General features: G+C 42.9%; 1 long non-coding RNA gene across 1 annotated transcript in view; it reads right to left on the bottom strand.

Moving 5' to 3' along the window:
- The window catches only part of LOC138294117 (uncharacterized), a 239,764-nt gene extending 217,626 nt beyond the window's left edge, over positions 1-22,138 (bottom strand). Inside the window, exon 1 of the long non-coding RNA XR_011203200.1 lies at positions 22,072-22,138. This is a non-coding gene — a long non-coding RNA (uncharacterized lncRNA). The remainder of the gene's footprint in view (positions 1-22,071) is intronic.
- Between the last annotated feature and the right edge of the window lie 839 nt (positions 22,139-22,977).

Raw genomic sequence — 22,977 nt, 5'->3', positions numbered from 1 at the left:
TTTCCTGTGCCTCTGTCCCCTGAACCGTGTGCCCATGGCCACTGCCCCCAAGTCCCTGCTGTTCTTGGGTTGGTGGGTTTGCCTGGGTTCCCTGTAGTGGTGGACACACTGCTGCTTGACGTGTCCTGGGGACAGAGGTATGGGCCCACTGGGTGGGTGCTGTGATGGTGTTTCCTGAGGGGGAGGCTCTGTGGTGGCTTGTGACTGTGTCAGGGGAACTGACTGTCCTAAGGTCCCAGATGGGCTGGGCTGGTCATCTAGATCCAGTTGGACAGAGCTGCTGTCTTCACTGTGGGCCTCTTCTGTGGGGGTATGGACATGTCTGGAACCTCCTGTCCGATGACGTTGGGTAGGGGTCCTGCAGGGGTGTAAAGGCCTGATTATTGCATCTGTGTGTGCCATCGTGTGCAATGGGTGGGTGACCCTGAACCCCAGTGCTTACATTCTTGTCTAGGACCTTGTGTGATAATTGTTTTGGGGTCTGTGTGGGTATCTGTAATGGACATGCTTTGGTGATCGGTGTCAATGCTTTGGTGTTGAATGCAGGGCTTGGTGTTCGGATGGGCGGTTTGTGATAGTGGGACATATGTGAAGTGTTGGAGTGATGGGGGTGAGGGTGGGGGTATGTGATAGCATGCAGGTAGGGTGGTCCATTCCTCCAGCTACTCGTGCGAAGCCCTCATTATGCAGTAAAGCCAAGAGCTGCTCCTCCCATGTTGTTAGCTGTGGGGGAGGAGGTGGGGGTCGGCCGCCAGTCCTCTGAACTGCAATCTGGTGTCTTGAGACCACTGAACGCACCTTTCCCCGTAGGTCGTTCCACCTCTTCCTGATGTCATCCTGTGTTCTTTGATGCTGTCCCACTGCGTTGATCCTGTCCATGATTCTTCGCCATAGCTCCATCTTCCTAGCAATGGAGGTGTGCTGCACCTGTGATCCGAATAGTTGTGGATCTACCCGGATAATTTCCTCCACCATGACCCTGAGCTCCTCCTCAGAAAACCTGGGGTGTCTTTGCAGTGCCATGGGGTGGTGTGGGTGATCTGTGAGGTTGTGTGTGTTGTGATGTGTGAGGGGATGTGTTTGTGTGTGTTGTGTGAGGTCTGAATGTTGTGTGAGTGATGGTGTTGAGTGCCTGTGGATGCTAGTTTGTTGATGGTGGTGTCTCTCTCTGGCCTTCTTTAGCAATTCTGGTCGTAAGGGTTTGTGGGTGATGTGGGTGTGTGTTTTATATTGTATTGGGTGTGTGGGAGTGGTGTGTGTATGTGTATCAGGTGTGTGTATTTCGATTTTGTCCAATGTGGTTGTGTTTTGTAAGTGTGTGTGTGTATTTTGAGCGCGGCGGTGTGTACCGTCAATGGAATACCGCGGTTGAAAGACCACTGTGTGGATTCGTGGGTCGTGATAGTGTGGGCGTATTCCTGTTGGCGTGACGGTGTCGGTTTTGTTATCGCCAGTTTATCACTGACCTTTTGTGTGGCAGACTTGTGTGGTTGTCTGGATTTTGACGGATTCCGGCCTGTGGGTCGTAATAGCTGTAGCGGAATTCAGCAGCCACAGCGGTGTGTTGGCGGTCTTCTGTACGGCGGTAAGCGGCATTTACCGCCAATGTTGTAATGAGGGCCTATGTCTTTTAACTTCAGCAGGTCACTGTCATGACTCGTGGCAGTAACAATTTGTGCTAATGATACACCAGCTGGCATGCTTGACTTGACAATGAAATTAATGTTGGCCTCAGCCATCTTGGAAGGAGTGTTGTAACCTTATATAGGCACTCTTGAAAAGTAGTCAGCAGGATTCTGATCTTTTCCTGGACAATGCACAATTATATAATCATACTCTTGTAATCTTAATCCCCATCATTCAATGCAAGGAGGCATCTTGGCTTTTGAATTGTCAAATATGGTCAGCAAAGCTTGATGATCAATCACCAGTTAAAAGGGCTTTCCATACAGGAATGCATAGAAATGTTCACATCCCACAACACAGACAAACTTTCTTTCTCAGGCTGTGGGTAAGCATGTTCTGTTTGAGACAGACTTCTACTAGCATAGTCTACAATATGCTGTCAAGTATTTGGGGATCCACTAAGCTCTGTAAGGATAACGCCTAACCCGATGAGGCTGGCGTCAACCGCAACTTCTGCATGAAGTTTTGTATTGAAATATGCAATCTCTGTAGCATTTCCAATGTTTTTTCTGATTCTATTGATACTTTCCTCACATTCTTGTAACCACTGAAAATAAATATTTTTATTTGTCAACTCTCGTAATAGAGCAATCACACTGGCAAAGTCTTGTATATATCTGGAACAGTTTCTGGCCATGCCTAGAAAAGGACATAACATTGAAACTTCTTGTTGGAGGTCAGCATTTGATAACACTTGTACTTTTGCAGGATTAGGCATCATACCCCCATCAGAAAAGGTATGGCCAAAGAATTTCAGTTTTGTTTTGTTGAACTCACACTTGCCTGTGTTCAAGGTGAAATCTGCCTCCCTGAGTAATTGGCATAGTTGCGTGAGAGCTCTATTCTGCTTCTTCTATGTACCTCTAGTAGGAAATACGTTATTCAGTTGTTATCAGCAACCATAAAAGCACATATAAATACATTTTAAAAAATAAAAAATTAAGATAACTAATTTAAGTTAAAATCTGAAAGTGGTATACATCAATCAATGGTAATAAAAAACACTGCAACACATTACTAAGACTGTTAATAAAACATGTACAAAGTTGTCATAAAGCCCATTCTGGCCTTTAACACTGCGCATAAATAAACTGCAATACCATTACAAATTTTGATTGATGAAAGGGTTTGTAGGTACATAAAGGCCAGGCAACACTGATGTATTTGTAAAGATTTTAAAAATGGTTTTAAAATTGTTTTTCTCTGGCTAGTATACAATTTACAAAATAAAACTGCATGTATTGTACTTTGTGTCGAGACTGAATTGCAGGGACAGTTCTCAAGTATAGCACTCCAGTCATTCATTACTGTTCTTAATGTACTCCAACCAAGGAATTCGCAATGAATGATTTAAGGTTTGACAATCTTTTATAATTGCCCTGTTCAGACTTTCATATTCTGAAGACCAGATTGTGTGCCACAATAATACTTGTTGTATCCTTATTAAGTCAGCAATATGGGTAACCCCAAGTTCTGAATGACACAAAGATGATGAAGTGGATTTAGGGACAAATAAAAGTGATTTAAAAAAATAATTTTCCGCTATCTGCAATGTATTGCACTTTTTATGTCCCTATAAACCAGCCCCATACATTGCGACAGAGACACATTTAGCACTATAAATTGTCAACATGACTTTTGGAGTGATTCTCCCTACTCATTTAGATTTTTTTTTGATGGCCAGGATTCCTAGGTATGAGAATGTTGATGTAATATCTATTTTCTCGCCCCTTATTGTGATACAGAAATTTTTAATAGTCTTAATGCCACATTTCATCACATATGTTTTAGAGCCATTAACTCTAAGGCCTAGTTCTACCATGTAATTGGCAAAAGTTGCAAAAGAGGCTGCAAAGCTAGTGGGGTTTGTGCCAGAAGAACAGCATTGTCAGCATACATAAGAGCTGGTATCGGTCGGTGACCAGTTTGAGGTAAATCCTTACATTTATTGACTAACACTGACTCAAGATTATTTATATATCATGAAAAAAGGAAAGGCGGTAATACGCAGCCTTTTCGTACCCCTTGATTTATGTTAAATGAGCTTGTGCACTCCCCATGCACCCCAAATCGTACCTTTGCTCTACCTCTAGAGTATAACTCCCTTATAAAGTGGACTATTGTTTCATCTACCCCCAGTTGCATCAGGGTGGACCATAGTTTACTCTGGATCACGCAATCAAACACCGAGGTCAAATCTACAAAGACCATGTTGAGGTTTCCTTTCTTGGCCTTAGTATATTTACCAATCAAAATATCTGGATTTAGAGCCTGTTCCACTGTTACTATCCCTGGGCAACTCCTGTCATCTATTCAAAATAATACAACCAGCTATCTTTGAAAGAGTGTTGAGAAGCGAGATTGGTCTATAACAATCAGAGTTCACACGATCGCCTTTTTAAAATATTGGTACTATAATGGACTCTGCCCAGGTTGAGATAAAACCTGTCTAAGAAAGTGTGTCAATAAAGGGCCCCAAAGAACAATATTGGGCTTGTATATGTCCACTGGGACTCCTTCAGGTCCTTTTGCTTTCCCACTCTTGCTTACGTTAATGGCTTTGATTACCTCATTTATACTAAATGGTGGGGTAATAGTCAACAACTCGCCTTTATAGACATCTGCATCTAGAGTCACCTTTTTTGAGCAGTGTATTTCAGAGAAATCGGCGATCCATTCCTCTTCCGTAATAGCTATTTCCATGCTGTGAGATTATTTTTTCTCCCAGCAGCGAGGAATTTACTACTTTACAGAATATAACATTGTTAGTTTGAAGGCTTGCTTCGTAGAGGGTGTTCCAAGCCTCTTCTTTTATAATTTCCTGTTTTTTACGGCCTTCTTATACTCCTGGCTAAGTATGGAAATCTCACTCTTACTTCTTTTTGAATTGCGTAGGGCCTTCTTGAGATTTTTATGAGCCTGTGTACATTCAGAGTCAAACCAGCCTTTTTTTCTGGGGTCCTGGGGCCAGATGTAGCAAAGTGTTTGCGCCTCGCAAACGGCGAAAATCGCCGTTTGCGAGGCGCAAAAGCCACTTTGCTATTCAGAAATGCATATTGCGAGTCGGGACCGACTCGCAATATGCATTTCCGACTCGCAAATAGGAAGGGGTGTTCCCTTCCTATTTGCGAGTCTGAGTGGGATGCAATACCATTTGCGACCGCGTACGCAGTTACCATCCATTCAAGTGGATGGTAACCCATGGGACCCCTTCCAGTTTGTGAATGGACCCCAAACATTTTTTTCAAGGGACCACTGCCTGCCCTGAAAAAAAACCGAAACTAAAGGTTTCGTATTTTTTTTTTAAGTGCAGCTCGTTTTCCTTTAAGGAAAACGGGCTACACTTAAAAAAAAAAAAAAACTGCTTTATTTAAAGCAGTCACGAACACGGAGGTCTGCTGACTACAGCAGGCCTCCATGTTTGCGAGTGCCTTGACTCGCTATGGGGCCGCAATTTGCGACCCACCTCATGAATATTCATGAGGTGGGTCATTGCGACCCCATAGCGAGTCGCAGTCGGTGTCTGAGACACCGTACTGCATAACATTTTGCGAGTTGCAAATAGCGAGTCGCTATGACTCGCTATTTGCAAGTCGCAAAATGTTTAGTTGCTACATCTGGCCCCTGATGTTTTAACGTTAGCACTAAGTGACTTTTAAATCCCACGTGTGATTGCAGTAAAAGCTCTGATACATTCTTGTGGGTATATATTAGCATCAGGCAAATCTCGAAGTCTTTAACCTGGTCACTAAGCGGCTGCTTCATAAAGCCTATTTGTTCAATCTGGGACCAGCGTAAAGAGAACCCATTTCTTGAGCCTAATTCTATATTACTAAGATTATCCATGGTTCCCCTGTGCTGCTTTTTATCTGAAGGCAAACCTGAATATGGGGTCATTCAGTATGCTACCATATGGTTGTGGGTAAAACAAACTTGTGCCTCGTTACCCCCTACATGTAGGCCACAAACTTTGTCAGCCTATTGTGTACATAAATGTGTGTTAAAATCACCTCCTCATACAATCAAGGTCTCTCTCCTGGTGGAGTTACACACTAGTTCCAAGTCATCCTGCAATTGTCTAATTATATGTGGGATTCTACCCGAAGGGGCGTTATTGTAAAAAATTATAACAACTAACTGTAATAAATTTAGTAGTTTGCATACAATCACCTGATAAAAAAACATTTGAAGTTAGGCTAATCGCATTTATCAAATCAAGCTTATTTGAAATATAAGTGCAAAGCCCCCCTTTCGACCATCCATGCATGGAAGGCATCGCAGGAGTATGGAATGTCCTATATCCATTTACATGTATGGGATCCGTATACCAGGTTTCTTGGAGGCACAGACATGAAAATGGTCCAATAAAACAGAACCATTCAGTATTTTCAATCTTGCTGCAAAGGCCTGCCACATTCCAAAACAAAAGAACAAGGCCTAGTCTTGCAGCCCCTGAATCGTATCGATGAGGGGCAGCAAGAGCTACGTCATTAAGAGGGAAGGATGAGTGTGTGATCGGGTGAACAAGATCGCCTCTATCACGCACTCCAGATCTGGAATTGTACTGTTCATTAATAATTCCCGCAGGTACTTCCCTACTACTGCCCGCCATATCATTATTGGTGTTTGGTGGATCAGGTAGAGGTTCCGCAGAGATTGCTTCCTCGCTATCACCGGCCAGATCAACCACAGTCAGTCCCATTCTTCCAGAGGGGGAAGGGCTTGGAATCTGTTACTAATGGGGACAAAATGTTTCACTCAATTCTCTCCCATAATGAGAGGGTCCCCTTCTTGGGGTTGTCCTGGCCCTTATTACCTTGATAGAAATAGCCTAATGGAAGTAATGAAATACCATGGTTAGATACCTGGCAAGGTCTTAATCCCCATAAGATTCTTTCTACCCATTTTAGAGATTTAAATGAAAGTACCACACAATCTCCCATTAATGGTTTCTGGCTCCTACCTACCCATTTGACTCTCCTAACCATCTTTATATCTTCAAATAGAGTGCCAATCATGCCGGGTTCCAGTCGAGATCCTATCCAATTTAAGGATTTGTTTCTTTCCGTCATCCATGTTTCCTGGTTCTCTCCGGGTATAGTAGGAACATTCACAAAGACCACTACATAGGAAATCATTGAGGGGGGTAGTTGTAAAATATCACTCGGGAGAAGTGGAATGTCCGAGGGGGAGTGGGCCTTGTTATAGATCTCAGAGCCACTTGTGCTTGTATGCACCATCATAGTGTGGTGTACACTACAGGTGCGATCTGCATGTGTGCAGGACTCTGTGGGAGGCTGCTTTGGTAAAGAAGTAATTGGCGGGGGTTGTGGTTCCGTTATTTGAATAGGTTGTACCATTAGGTTAAAGGGTTATAGAGATTACATCAACAGTTAGTGTCTTCACTAAGTCAAGGATAGACGCCACATTACACTGCACTTGAATTAGACGATTTAGAAAGATATCAAATTATGTTTTGACTGTGAGTCCTAGGGCTTTAATTGTGTCTAGAATATTTGCATATGCTTTTGCTGTAGTTTCAGTTATCTTCTGGGGAAGTTTCTTTGTAACGGTTTTAGTTTGCAACTCTCCAATAGGTTGAAGCCTTTTTACGAGGTTTGGCTATGAAAGGGCCTGAAACACTTGCTGTTTGGGGTACTCAAGGCTTCCGTATACAGTACGTTTAGGTGGAGGGGGGAATCATCCACCTCTAGTATGGACTCGTTTGCATATTGAATACAGCCGTTTAGGGTTTCTTCTTGATTCCTACTATCTATTATCTTAGGCCGACATATTGAATCAGGGTCTAAGCTAGGGGGATTATTATGCAAGGATGAACCCTCTACAGGACTCCCTTGTGATAGTAGCCTTTCTTCTACATTTGTGATCTGCTTATCTATAGCCCCCATTGCACCTGAGATATACTTCAATATTGATGTATGATCTTTATGAGGGGGCGTGTTTTTTGCATTTGATTGCTTACTCTTGCCCAGCTATGGATTTCAGTCCCGCACTAAAATACCTAGTTTATGTTACTTTGAAACACTTATTTCCACACCAGCCCCCTGTTAACACACTGATCAATAGAACCAATATAATCAATATAGATCAAATGTGATACATTGATTAGTAGAACATTAATGTTGATCAATAGAGTGGCAGTTTAGACAACGCTGTTCTCTCTTTGATACCATTAAATGTTAGAGGGGTGGCCCAGCCATGTCTCCTGTGGGCTCTGACGGGCACAGACGGGCCCGCTCTTAGCCCGGTCTTCGCCCAGGCATGCTCACACGTGTCTCGCGCAGTGGGGGGGGCAGAAATCCGATCATAAGCGCCTCCGGTTGCGAAGAGAGCGAAAAGGGTGGTTTCCTGACACAAAGGAATCAGGGAGGTGTAGTCTGCAGCCTCCGGCCCCCTCACAAAGCATCCCGCGCAGCAGGTAAAAGTCCGGTAATAAGCACCTCCAGGCACGAGGAGAGCAGTAAGGGCGGCGTCCTGCCACAAAGGAGTCAGGGAGGTGTAGTCTGCAGCCCGGCCCTCTCACAAAGCTTCCCACGTAGCTTGGCAAAAGTCTGGTAATATGCACCTCCAGGCACGAAGAGAGCGGCAAGGGCGGCTTCCTGCCCAAAGGAGTCGGGGAGGTGTAGTCTGCAGCCTCCGGCCCCCTCACAAAGCTTCCTGCGCGGCGGGGCAAAAATCCGGTAATAAACACCTCGGGTGCAAAGAGAGCAGCAAGGGCAGCTTCCTGCCACAAAGGAGTCAGGGAGGTGTAGTTTGCAGCCCCCTCACAAATGTCCCGCGCAGCGGGGCAAAAGTCTGGTAATAAGCGCCTCCTGGCGCAAACAAAGCAGCAAGGGTGACTTCCTGCCACAAAGGAGTCAGGAAGGTGTAGTCTGCAGCCCCCTCACAAAGCGTCCCATGTAGCGGGGCAAAGGTCCAGTAATAAGCACTTCTGGGGATGAAGAGAGCACCAAGGGTGGCTTCCTGCCGCACAGGAGTCAGGGGGGTGTAGTCTGCAGCCTCCGGCCCCCTCACAAAGCGTCCCGCTCAGCAGGTAAAAGTCCGGTAATAAGCACCTCCAGGCACGAAGAGAGCAGCAAGGGCTCTCGTCCTGCTGCAAAGGAGTCAGGGAGGTGTAGTCTGCAGCCCGGCCCCCTCACAAAGCTTCCCGTGCAGAAGGGCAAAAGTCCAGTAATATGTGCCTCCAGACACGAAGAGAGTGGCAAGGGGCGGCTTCCTGCCGTAAAGGAGTGAGGGAGGTGTAGTCTGCAGCCCCCGGCCCCCTCACAAAGCATACCTCTAAGAACGAATATGTCATTGCTATAATTGAATACATTCATTACAGGCTTATGATACGTCAATTGATGTCTTGGAAAAGTTCTGCAGCCAATGACGTACCAAAAGGAAGGGCCTGATTTACAGTTTGGTGGAGAGGTTACACCGTCACAACTGTGAAAGATATCCTGCCTGCCAAATTATACATCCCATTATATCCTACAAGATTTATATTTCTGTGGATGTAATATCCATCACCATTCTGATTGATTAGCCCCTCCGCCAAACTCTAAATCAGGCCCTTTGTATTTTATATCTAAACAAACCAACATGTGTAGAAAAGGTCATAATGTACCTGCACCTTTCTTTAAGTTCAAAACTGATGACAGCCTTTATTCAAATTAAGTTGCGAAAAGACTTTGGCTCTACATGTCGCTCTTGTTTAATTACTTTGTTTGCAAGATGCATGTCAACACATATGCATACAGCCCCTTCACTGTCCTTTTTCGGCACACTACTATTGGGGAAACCCATGGTGTTGGACCAGTGGAATACTCAATAATGGCATGTTTAAGTAACAACTCAATTTCTTTTTCACAGCTTCTTGTAAATGAAAAGCAACTTGTCAATGTGTAGGACAAAAAGGACAAACATTCTCATAAATGTGCAGCTCTACTTTTATAATTTTCCTAAACTACAAAACAACAAACTATGAAACAAAAATGGGAATTCACTTATTATTTTATAACGAGTTTTATGTTGTAATTCACGGAAGCCAGTCCCATGTCAGCAGCCATCTTGTAACTGAGCAAACAGGCACTTGTTGCCTTCTTGTAAATGAAAAGCAACTTGTCTATGCGTTGGACAAAAAGGACGAACATACTCATTAATGTACAGCTTTACTTTTATAGTCTTTAATTTTCCTAAACTATGAAATAACAACAGGAATTCACTTATAATTTTATAATGAGTTTTATGTTGTAATTCACGAAGCCAGTCCCCTGTCAGCAGCCATCTTGTAACTGAGCAAACAGGCATTTGCCGCTGTACCTTGAATCACATGGATCAGTTCTTATACCTTTGTTCGCTTATGTTTCACTGTTGCTACAAATGAACCCTTACTCTTCAAGGGTGTGGATGTAGCCCAAGTATACACTTTAGTCTCTATTGTGTAAGCTGCAGTAATGGAGGCAGTTTATTGTATTTCTCTTCAGGAATTATATTCATTGATGCACTACTGTTGATTATGAAAGGTATTGAACATCCATTTATTTTCAATGTAATCTTTGGACAGTGTTTTTATGATTTTGTTGCTTTGGCACGTTGACTTTGACTGACATTTTTCATTGCATGCAACCAGTCAAACATGCATGTTTCCTTGAGATAAACATAGACATGGCACAATCACATTCTTCACTTTCTACTTAGTATTGAGACAGAAGAACTGTTTGATGATGATTTAAATGATGATTGACTTTGTTTAAAATCTATTTGCCTTAGCTGATGTCCCCACTTGGCCTAGTGGACGTCCGTCGAACATTGCTTCTGGAAAGTTCTGGTGGCCATTTTGTCTTCGCACCATCACACACTTACTTTTTCCTTTGTTTTACACATTGTCATAAAATGATACTCATTACCACAGTCTTTGCACATCTATCCAATGGTGGGGCACTTTCCTTTGTGGGGAAATGAAAATCCACAGCTGAAACACAACTCTTTTTACATATAGAAATAACTTTGTGTACTTCAGTCTTTTATTTCCGATTACTTTTCACACTCATGACTGAATCTTTCTGAGCACCTATGGTCTCCATATCAGCAGCTTGTTTCTCAGCACATTCCTCAGCTCTGGCAGCCATCAACACTTACTACAGTTTCTCTTAGCATTCATCTTCTGAATGAATCAGACAAGCATCCATCAATAACTCTAAGCTGCAGGGCTTCGTCACTAAATGCTTGGAACTTACAGTGTCTGATGAGTTGTCAAGTCTTTCCACAAACTCATAGATTGTTTTACCAACTCTTTTACGTTCTTGACTAAGAACATGTCATTCATAATCAACGTTTGGTGCTGGATTGAATTTGAAGTTAAGAGCTTACATAATCTGACAGTATGTGACTATTTCATCAGTTCTCAGCATTTAATTTATGACTTCTTTCATACCATCACAAGCAAGATTTTTTAGATATTTCATATTCTTTCTGCTATCAGTCTCTTCAAGTGCATCATTGAAATCTTCAAATGTCTTCATCCAGGCAGTCCATCTTTCGCCAATATTTTGCTTCTTGGCAGAACCGAAGGATGGTGGTAGTTTCAGGAAGGCTGCAGCAGTTTAACTGCCATGAGAGTGGCTGAAACTGAGGGTAAAGTGTGGTGTCTTGTATCTAAGAACTCAGGTAAAGTTCTGGAATGTTGAGTAGTTACTAAGGTGGAATGTGGAGAGAATCAAATGAAGACTGTTGCTGTTACTTAATGGTGGATGAAGTCTCTGTTAATGCTGGTCCTAATAAACCTCCATGCAACCATAAATCTACTCTACATGTTTATGTAGATCTTACACTTGGCGACAAGGGCCGAACTCACAGAGAGGCCTCAATACCTAAATAATTCTCAACAGATTGAAATGCTGGCTTGTCAACTTCGTGTGTGGGACTCAATGTACGAGAACAACTGAGCTTGAGGAAGCAGTTTGACTTGTGCTTGAGGAAGCCAGATTTGTTCGGTGGCGAGGAAGGGTGATACTTGTGAGTTCCATGGATCAGCTTCCAACACGGTGTGTGTTCCATGGATCTGCTGTCAACATCAGAGCGTGTTCTGCGGATCAGCAGTCAACATTTGTGCATGTTGAATGTACTACTGCCCTGAGGACCTGGTGTGTGTGTAGGGTTAAAAACTTTAATCATTTATTTCAAAAGTCAACCATGTTCTCTGCTTGTCTTGCTCACGTAGCGGTTTGCGCTCACTCACCGTTCAGCCTGCGCACGCTCACTTGTGGAGTCTGTTCAAGTGTACCTACCATGCTGGAGACCTTGATGATGTGGCAAATGCGGTGTGAGTCATTGGATCACTGCTCTTGGGTCATTGGATCATTTTGCTGCTGTTGACCTTTGCAGCGTCAACGCTGAATGCCTGTTTACCTTCGGCAACACCAGTGTGATATGTTGCACTCAGCAGGACAAAGTAAGTGCATTATCAACCGTAACACACACCTTTTTTAAGGGGTGTATCATCACCATATTAAAATTGCATTACTAACAATGTTATGCTCACCAGAACAAAGTCGGCGCATTTTCAACAATGATACACAATTTTTTTTTGAAGAGGTATAATTTTCACCATATTAATGGTAAGCTACTGACAGTATGTTAAGAGTGTCTCAACCTTATTTTACATTTTGTTACACTCACCAGTACAATAAATAACAGTACTGGAACTTAGTACAAACATAGGATTAAATTGTAGGTTTTATGTGGTATAGTTTGAGATTTGTAAACACCATTCCTCCAGCTATAGAAGTGAAATATTAAGATGATGCAGAATGTTCCTGTGCCTCCATTTTTCTTGACTTCTCCTGTGGACCCGTCTATTACATGGCTAACGTGGAAAAAGGTATTCAATCACTATGCCTGGATTTGTGGAACTTCACTCAGTGAGTAGAGAAAAACTTCACTGTTAATGTATTGTCTTGGCTCGGAAGGACAGGAAGTTTTTGTACATCTTCCTGAACTGTTGGATCAGGATGTTGAAAATCTGAATAAGATCAAAATGTTAGATCTGCATTATCTACCAAAGTTGAGTACTGATCTTGAAAGGTACCATTTTGGGAGGAGAATGCAACGTCCTGGAAAGATGGTGGAACAGTATGTCACACAATTGCATAAACTTGCACCTACTTGCAATTTTGGTGTCTCTTGAAGAAAGGTTGAGAGACCAACTGATTTTGAGGTGTGCGTCAGACAAAGCCTGGAAAAGTATGTGGCAAAAAGACAACCCCTCTCTTCTGGAAGTTCTCACTACCACCAAGACATTTGAACATTCAAAGGCATGTGTTGATGTACTGCTGAAAGATGCAACAAGTTATAATAATGAGAAGGGAGAAGGAAGCACTGTAAAAGCAGTATGCAGAAAAATGTCCAATAATGTGTCTGCAGTGGTCAATCCTAGTTTGACGTCTGTGTAAGGAAAGTCCTTCTGTGTGGCAATTCCAGGCATTTTGTTAATAATAAGGAATGTCCTGGTTGGAAGACCATGTGTAAGATCTGTAGACGCAAAGGACACTTTGATAAGTGCTGCAGATCTTCAAAGGATTCAAAAAAGGTATGGGAGGTAGAGGTTGATGAGGCTGATGTAGGAGATGTCAAGGAAATTAACATATTTCAAGTGAAGGGGATCTTCTAGTGATGGCCCATTAGAGGTGGTTAACATCAAAGAAAAGCTGGTTAAAATGCTGTTTGACTCAGAGGCCAAAAGAACGCTCATTCCAAAAGTCTTTTATGAACACAATCTAATTGGGAAAGTGAAGCTACTTAAACCAGATATCAACCCGAAAGGATACGGGGGAGAGCCCTTTTATTTATTGGGTCATTTCTGAGGGACGATTGAGTTTAGGGACAGAATCATACCAGGAAAAGTATATGTTCCTATGAAAGGTGATTCTCTTGTTAGTTTGTTTCAGCAACGTGATTTGTATGTATGACTAGATGCCAACGAGAAACCCTCTCCATTTGTCAGAAACATCCCTTTGATCAACTCAGTTTCAAATGAGAGTGAGAAGTGAATTAAGTTGTTTCCAGAAATGTTTATTAACAAGTTGGGTTGCTTAAGAAAGTACTACCATCTTCTAAGATTGAAGATGAATGTATCACCAAAAGTAGCTAAAGACAGGAGTGTAACATTACTGGTGAAAGAAAGCATGGAAGCTGAATTGGACAGACTGGTTAACAGTGGAATCATACAGGAGGTGGAGGCCACAAGTTGGTTGTCTCTTGTTGTCATGGCAAGGAAGGCAATGAGGAGGCCAGACTCTGTGTGAACTTGAGGGAACTTAATAAAGCAGTAATTGTAGATCACTGTCCACTTCCAAATTTATGTGAAATGTTGAGTTTTCTTACTGGAGCAAAGTATTTCTCATCTCTAGATCTATCTTAAGGGCACCACCAAATAAATTTGCACCTACATTCCCAGGAGTTTACTGCATTTGTTACACCCTTTGGTACCTTCAAATTCATGAGAATGCTTGTTGGTTTAATTTCAGTGGCATTGGTGTTCCAGAGAGAAATAGAGCATGTTCTTAAGGGAATTAATCGAGTAAAAATATGTCAAAATGATATTTTGATTGTTGAAAAGCAAGATAAAGAACATATTAATCAGCTGAGAAGAGTGTCGTCAAGACTGCGTGATGCAGACTTGACTTTGAAGGCTGAAAAATGTAAATTTGATGTATGGGAGATTGAATACTTAGGGCATGTCGCAGGTGCTTCTGGAATCAAACCAAAGGCTGGCCTGGTCATCACAATTTGCAATCTTAATACTCCACAGAATAAGGAAGAGCTTATGCCAATTTTGGGTATGCCAGAGTTTTACAATAAGTTTATTCCCAATTTGGCTGAAACATACTTCATCTATGAGAGCGTGAGAGAGTTATTATGGAAAGGGAAGAAATTAGTGTGGTGTATAAAGTGTGATGAGGAATTTGAACTGGTAAAACAGTGGTAAAACAGTGTATAAAACAGCGCCTAATCTAGGAAGTTTTGATCCAGCAGATGAGTCATGAATATTGACAGATACAAGCTTGAAGGTGTTGGGGGCAGTTCTGATGCAGAAGAAGGATGGTAACGAAAAAACTCTTCTATTTATATCTTGTATGTTGAAGGGAGTATTAGTCAGTTACTCAGTTGTAGAGAAAGTAGCCCTTCCTGTATTCTGGGCTGTACGTAAACTAAGAAAATTCCTAAGGGGTTTATATTTTAAACGGATCATAAACCTCTAAGGGACATTTTCAGTAAGATTGGAATAGATTTTGTTTCTCACAGGATATACAAATGGCTAGTCGCATTACAGCAATTTAACTTTGAGGTGTCATATTTACCAGATATTGGCAATGTTTTGGCAGATTGTTTGTTGAGAATGGGTGATAAAGAGAGTGATGTAGAAAGTGAGGTATCAGAGGAAGGAGATTGGTTTGGGGGTAAGCATTTAGAAGAAAAAGGTAATGCATGTCTGATCTCGGAGATGGTTTTGACAGAATGGTGTGAGAAAAAAATGTGTGTGGTGGTGATCTGAAGGGATTTTGCCAAATCAAACATGAATTATCAGTTGTTGATGGTATGCTCATGAAAGGCAGTAAATTAGTTCCTCCAGTCAATGTGCAGAGAAAGTTACTAGATCATGCTCCTGCAAGTCACATGGGTATAGCCAGACCAAAGAAAGGATGAGAGAAGGATACTAGTGTCCAGCATTGGATGTGACTATTGAAAGAATGGTGCGGAACTGCGTGGAGTGCTCATGCAGTGATAAAGTGTTGAAATGTAGGGCACAGACAGTGTGGTTGAGGGAACACACAAAGGGTCCTTGGTCTGACATTGCTATAGATAAATAGATCCTGTTGAAATAAATTCTTATAATCATTATGTTTTGGTGTGTGTGGACATGTTATCACGCTGGCCTGAGATCAAGTTAGTGACTAAGATGTGTTTGAGAGGGAAGGTTTTCCTATATTGTTACTCTCAGATAATGGGGTGGAGTTCACATCAAGGGTAGTAGAGGAATTTCTAAGAGAAAGAGGAGTGATACATAATAAAGCTGCACTATATCATCCTGAAAGTAATAGTATAGGGGAAAGGTTCATTAACGTTTTGAAGGAATCTTTCAACATGCTCTGATGTCAAAAATATCTGGAAAACAGCCATAAAGAAAAAAAGTACAAGAATATATTTCTACGCCACATTCATCAACTGGAGCATCTCCTTTTCAGTTGTTCAAAGGGAGGGTGGCAAACACAGAAGTAATACCATTGTGGGTGTCAGGAAAACTAATGATGGTGAATGATCCAACTGGAGAAGTAAAGGATTGGAGGGAAAAAGAATGAGAGAAGATGGTGAAGAGGAAGAGGTGGTACGGTGTGAGAAAAACTGTTAAGTATATAGTGGTGTGTGTAGGGGACTGGGTGAAAAAAAAATCTCCCAGGAAGGGAGGCAGAGTCTCTAAATACAGTCGACCCTTCAAAGTAATCAAGGTGTTTAAAAATGAGTGACAACAAAATGTTGAATCTTAATTGAGTAGCAAAGTATCTTCCATCATCTGAAGAGGGGTGGACAAATGAGAATCTAATTTCGGATGATGAAGTTTTAGAGGACTTTTAGAGGACTTAACTTCCCAGAAGGATAAACACAATGGACACGGGGGTCAGTAGCCCTCAAGGGTAAGAAAAGCTCCCCTTCATTTGCAAGACTAAGTAAAGTAGTGAAAAAAGCTCCCCTTCATTTGCAAGACTATGGCGGTCATTCTGACTCTGGCGGGCGGCGGTTGCCGCCCGCCAGGCGGGAACCACCATTTGGCCGCTACGTGGTCAAAAGGCCGCTGCCGGCATTTCAACCTTCCCGCTGGGCCGGCGGGCGCTAACCATGTTAGCGCCCGCCGGCCCAGCGGGAAGGAGGCCTGCAACACAGAAGCCGGCTCCAAATAGAGCCGGCGGTGTTGCGGGCGTGCGACGGGTGCAGTTGCACCCGTCGCGCTTTTCACTGTCTGCTAAGCAGACAGTGAAAAGCTTCATGGGGCCCTGTTAGGGGGCCCCTGCACTGCCCATGCCAGTGGCATGGGCAGTGCAGGGGCCCCCAGGGGCCCCAGGACACCCGTTCCCACCAGCCTCTTCCTGGCGGTGAAAACTGCCAGAAACAGGCTGGCGGGAAGGGGGTCAGAATCCCCAGGGCAGCGCTGCTTGCAGCGCTGCCCTGGCGGATTCACCCAGCCGGGGGAAAAACGGCGGGAAACCGCCGGTCCCGGTTTTCTGACCGCGGCTTTACCGCCGAGTCAGAATGGGCTAGGAAGCACTGCCAGCCTGTTGGCGGTGCTTTCGTCATTCGCGACCCTGGCGGTCAAAGACCGCCAGGGTCAGAATGACCCCCTATGTAAAGTAGATCTATACATTTGTAATAATTATAGGTAGAGTAGATGCTTATGTTTGCTGTAAGGTGATTGTTTTGTTTATGTATGCAATCTTTGTCAAGTTCATTATTTATGTTTTTTCTATAAAATATAGCTGAGTGAGGGAGGTGTTGTGGTGTCTTGAATCTAAGGAGTGAGGTAATGTTCTGGAATGTTGAGAAGTTACTAAGGTGGAATGTGGAGAGAATCAAATGACAGTTGCTGTTACTTAATGGTGGATGAGGTCTCTGTTTATGCTGGTTTTAATAAACCTCTGCAATCATAGATCTACTCTACGTGTTTATGTGGATCTTACATGAAGCTCTGTCAGAAGTTGTGGGGTGTCCCTGGGAATCTGATACATCACAGAGGCCCGATGATCATTCAGTCTATTGGTCAGCCGGGGCAGCCTTTGGAGTTTTGACTTTTTTCTTTGTCTCCGTTGGAGCCTCGACACACGTGAAGTCCTCCGGAGTTGTTATGACCGCTACCCGGCAGCTTTGGTGAGCCACGTCGGGTATTAGAAAGCTCACTAAGCACAACCCAGGTGCTTCTTCTTGGGTCTCCCTGTCCGGTGATGAGGACATAATGCTCCACTTATCAAGACTCAGGTAACAGTAATAGCAGTAGGAGTCCTGTTCGCTTGTTTTGTCTGCCAGTGCTAATATTCATAGTAATATATAGCAAAATATGATTCTCTTTAATTACACTTTCATATCCCTGGCTATATCCGCTTTTAGCGTTAACACTCCATACAATATATAACTTTGTTTTGTGTAGCAGGGCGGTATCTTTTTGTATGAGCTTAGTCGTAGCTTCTTGACCAACGATGCATAGACTTCTTAGTCTAGACTTCTTAGTGAAGCTTTCTTTCCATTCATACGATTCACACCAACTTGAACTGCACTTCGAATCCACATATGCCAACCGTCGACTCCGCACTTTGATGAGGGCGCATGTGGCACACATGAGCAGTTTGCTCAGACCATGGCAAACTCTCCAGGTGAGCACTTTCTTCTTTGGGTTATCTCATCACCAGTTGTAGCATCTTCTCCAGCCTGTGTATCCGCGATTGACTATGCCACACACAAAGCTGTAAATCACATGTCTTTATTCTCTGCATTTATCTGTCAACTTTAACATTCTAAATCAAATTTTCATTACATTCTATTCTAGTAATTACACTATACTGATACTGAGTCCCCTGGCAGTCAGAAAGATTGTGTTCTAAATCATGCAAGACACTACACCTAATATTTGAGGTTGACCCAAGATTGTGCATGTGAATACAACTTATCCACGGTCCTACTGTGTAGCAGGGCAGTATACTGTTGAAGTAGTCCAGGGAAACATCATGGACCACTTTGAATACAATCATATCATAAGTTTATAAATTACCCTGTTGTTAGCAAATCCAGCTTTATGCTGGCATGTAGTGGAGGAATAGTGATCGGGCAATTGAATAGGTTTCTGTTTGTGCAAGTAAAAACCTTGTGAAATGGGAAAGGGACATTGAGGGAATCCCAGAGGTAGGCTTTTGCAGTCATCTATTTTGGTATATAGTAAAGAGTTAATAAGTGGCTCTGCAATATGAAATGGTCTTAACAGGCACATTTTTCCTATAATATGTGGCTGATATTGTGACTCTGTGGCAGTGATATTGATAAATGATTGTACATATATTGGAGGGCTGAATAGTATGGAACAATTTCTAGCCAAGGACATGAAAGTCAAGATATCCAGAGGGAGTGTAAGATCAGTAGGAAAAGAAAATATAGAGATTTTGGAGGAGTTCAGTTTAAGAGACCTGAGGGTCCTTCATGTTCAATAGCAGTGAAACAGGTAAATGTGTGTGATTGGTGGTAAGGAGAAAGAGTAGGAAAGGAAACCACGTGTGTCATAAGCATAGAGGTGGTAGAAGGTAACAAACATGGAAATGTTGTCTTGAACTGATGTGGTGTAGAAAGAGAATTGGTGTTACATAGTAATTACACTTCAGATTCCCAACTAGGACAGAGTTTCTGGGTGTCTTTTGGAGCTCTTTACCACTAAAAAGATTGCTCTGTTACATATGAGGGACGCATTGTAATATAAAGTCCTTAATACCAACAGTGTGGAGAGAGGACGATTATGTGGATGGTCTACTGTATACAAATCAGTAGCTAGATCAAGGTGAATGAGGATGCAACGCATGTGACTGTGGTGGCTCAGGAAATAATTTGGCAAGGTGTTAGAGTATAGTTTCAGAGGACTGAAGTGCATTCAACCCTCAATGGGAGAGGTTGATGAGGGTTAGAAGATATATATGTAGAAGGTTAGTTAAACATTTTGCAGTTTTGTGGGGACAAAGGAGTTGGGATAATGTGTAGAAGTTAGCGTGAGAGGAAGTGATAGTAAGGTTTTCACTACCACATAGTGTAGATTTTGGTGGAAACGTATGTTGTGAAGCCCTTGGCTGAGAAAGGAGAGAGTGATTTATGAGTGTGTAGAGAGGAGGCATTAAATTGTTGACTGTATGGGCAAGGCAATGGGAGTGGAGCCTGGGGAAGAAATAAAGGAGATGTATTTGCCATTGAAAACAGATAGGGAGGATGCATTCAAGGCTGTAAGTGGCATAATTGTCAGAAGTATTTGGTTTATGTCATTTGCCATGGAACGCTTTCATCCTGGGTGTCAATGTGTGAATGCTCCAAAGTTGCTCCCAGTGTGAGGACTTCAAGGTCTCATGGCATTTCTGTTTTCTGTGCCACAAAGAAAGCCCAGCTGGTTGACTCACAAAAATTGCTTTGGGTATCTTAAAATGTCAAATGTAACAAACAAGCCAGGGGAGTGGCCATGCCGCAAGCTGAAATGAATATGTTCTGCACTAATCTTATAATCCCATGCCTCTCATCTGACAAATCTGTGCCCTGTAGTCCAGAAAGCAAATCTCAATGCCACAAGAATATACACCGTTGCAGGGGTAAAACTATGGAGTGCTTGTAGGGCTGTGCAATGAGTATAAATGTTGCTATGTTGCTATTGGCGATCCATCATCTTGGATGCTTTATGGTGGCAGGGGCCATCAGTGAGCTTGAAATTTGCCAGTGAAGCATCCACCATGCTGAGCACACCCTGCCTTTCCCAGAGGTATGAAAGAAACAGTGAATACAGCCAGGGGAGAGTTGAAAGGGAAAGACTTGGTAGATGCTGGATAAGGTATCCTTTTTTTAACTTCGTAACTCATATTGGAGGCCATCTTGTGAAACCACACAGCATTGTAAGGTAGGATAGAATCCCCTCTGCCCCTAAGGCTCTTCATCCTGCAACTGTGGCTGAAAGATGGACTGAATCAGATAATCTTTGTATTTTAGAAACACCAGGGTACCACATCCAAGCAGGATGCGGAAATTACAGTAAGATATTGATGGTGGGATCTGAAGGGTGGAGTGGGCCCAGAACCCTGGCAGTACATTTATTGAAAAGACACAGACTTGGCCACCAGGATTGGGTGCAATATGTGCATGTATCACCTGGTTATTATTATCCTAAGCATACTAGGGAACCTTTGTGAGCGCACTGCTGTTGTTCTGAAGGGACTGTTGGGCTCTAATGCCACTGAGGTATGTTGAACACCAGGTTGGCCTGCAGTCTAGTTTAGAGGTGACCATGGTCCCAATTGAATCTGGTCCATAAATCCTCTCAAAATCCCACAAATCAGTATCTCAGTAGGCTATGCCAGAGAAAATGGGGCATAGAGACCAGTGGCAAAGTAAGCTATGTTTTGACCACTGCAAGACCATTAGACATACACCTCCTGATAACGTAACAGTAGAATGCAAGGGTAGAAACAGTAGCCCACATGGTCAAGGTGCACATACTAAGAAGAGAAAGGCAGCTCACAATCAAGGGTAACCGGGATATTATCCAGTGCTGCACACAATGTGAGGCCCCCCTTTTTTTCCACAGTTGCCTGTTCCACAAGTCAAGTAAGTCAAATCTCAAATGAATAATGTTCACAAAAAAAACATTCTATAGATTGTACGCCAATTGTTGTACTGTCCAGTCATATCCAGAAATGTATTGAATCACGTCTTCAAATTTTACAGCATCGTCCATGGAAATACACTCCGAGCCAACACGTGTTTCATCCTGGGAAAATCCTCTATTCCCCAACGACTTCTTCAGGGCTCTACATTATAAGCAACTTATTTACATTAGAAACCAAAATGCTCAAACTACAATGTTAAATAAAATATATAGGTCCCCTTCATAGCAATTTGACAGGTCCCAAAGTTAAACGAGAGGAAAGATTCCATCCGTTGTGAAAAAACCCCACAAAGATATATTAAATTAGCACATCCACCTCACCAATCAAAGAGTCACCACGTGAAATCAATAGAAGTGCTACCAGTCACCAAGTAAACTGCATTCCACATGCAATTCCAAACCGTGTAACAGTGTAGTCAATTCCTTCGTTCACCAGTGTACAAACTCTGTACCAATATCAAAACGCCCAATAGATACTGTCCAAGACTGAATCCAGTGAAATAATAATGAACATCCACAAATAACCTGTATTGAATTTGGTATAACTCCTAATTGTACCTTATATGCTCCAGATTCCAAATACTTTTAAATCCCTTCCAGTAATAGACACTGTTCCTCATATATCTGCTCAGTATAAATACATCACACCTATTCAAGCAAGGAAAAGTAAAAAATCCATTTAAGTATATAATGAATAGTCATAAATCCCTTAGCAGTTGTAACTCATTCTTAATTGCAGCCAAATGGCAAAAAAGGAAAAAACTCAAACCAAGTATCTTACATCAAGCTCCTTGTTTACTGCATGCTCGGTATTTGCATGCCGTTCCCATTCAAAACTACAATATAAATAAATATGTAGAATCTAACCTCAATATTAATCATTACTTCAAAATTTAACAGCCTCCACCATCAGAGAACACCATTCTATAAGCACTTACCTAACATAATATAATCCGATCAAGAAACGGCGTTCAGCTACTTAGGAACGACATGTTGCGAGTACGCATAACAGCGCGCCTGAAAACGGAAGTTAAATACACTTCCGGGAATGCAGTAGCAGTTCGCATTCCCAACATAAAAGACGGACTGTAGTCCGTTGTTTACAAAAACGAAAGTAAAATGCCAGAGATCGAGTTCATATATCAATGTACCTAAAAACGGAGGCTAAATGAACTTCTCGAAAGCGCGTAACAACTTGCCATCAAACAATAAAGACGGACTGCCGTCTATTAACCCCTTCTGTGCCCAGGACGTAATGGTTACGTCCTGAGGCACAGTGCTGCTGTGCCCAGGACGTAACCATTACGTCCTGTGCACAGAGCCCAGAGGGAGCGCTAGCGCTCCCTCTGTGGGGTTCCCCCCCAACCCCCCAAGTCAGGGATGGAAGGGGAAGCCCTTCCCCTCCCACCCCCGACCCCCCCAACCGCCCCTGTGACGTCAGCGCGCGAGCGCGCGCTGATTAGTCACAGGGTCTCCCCCATCGCGCTGGAAGCAGAGCTTCCAGCGCGATTGAAAAAGAAATGCTTTTGCATTTCTTTTTCAATCCCATGGGGGAGGCCCCGAGAGGCTTCAAAGGGAAGGAAATGTATTTCCTTCCCTATGAAGTCTCTCACAGGTTTCAAAAGCCGGATTGCTTGCAATCCGGCTTTTAAAACCCCACTAGACACCAGGGATTTTTTTTTTTCTTGAAATTGGCAAAAGGGAGCGACCCCTTGGGCAAAGGTCGCTCCCAGGGGGGCATTTTTTTAGGAAGGCCTTTTCTGCCCCCCCTGGGGGCAGATTGGCCTATTATTAGGCCGATCTGCCCCCAGGGGGGACAGAAACCTCTAGGCACCAGGGACCTT

Source organism: Pleurodeles waltl, chromosome 4_2, assembly GCF_031143425.1.
Source record: "Pleurodeles waltl isolate 20211129_DDA chromosome 4_2, aPleWal1.hap1.20221129, whole genome shotgun sequence".
NCBI lineage: Eukaryota > Metazoa > Chordata > Amphibia > Caudata > Salamandridae > Pleurodeles > Pleurodeles waltl.
This window is presented reverse-complemented; position numbering and strand designations above follow the sequence as displayed.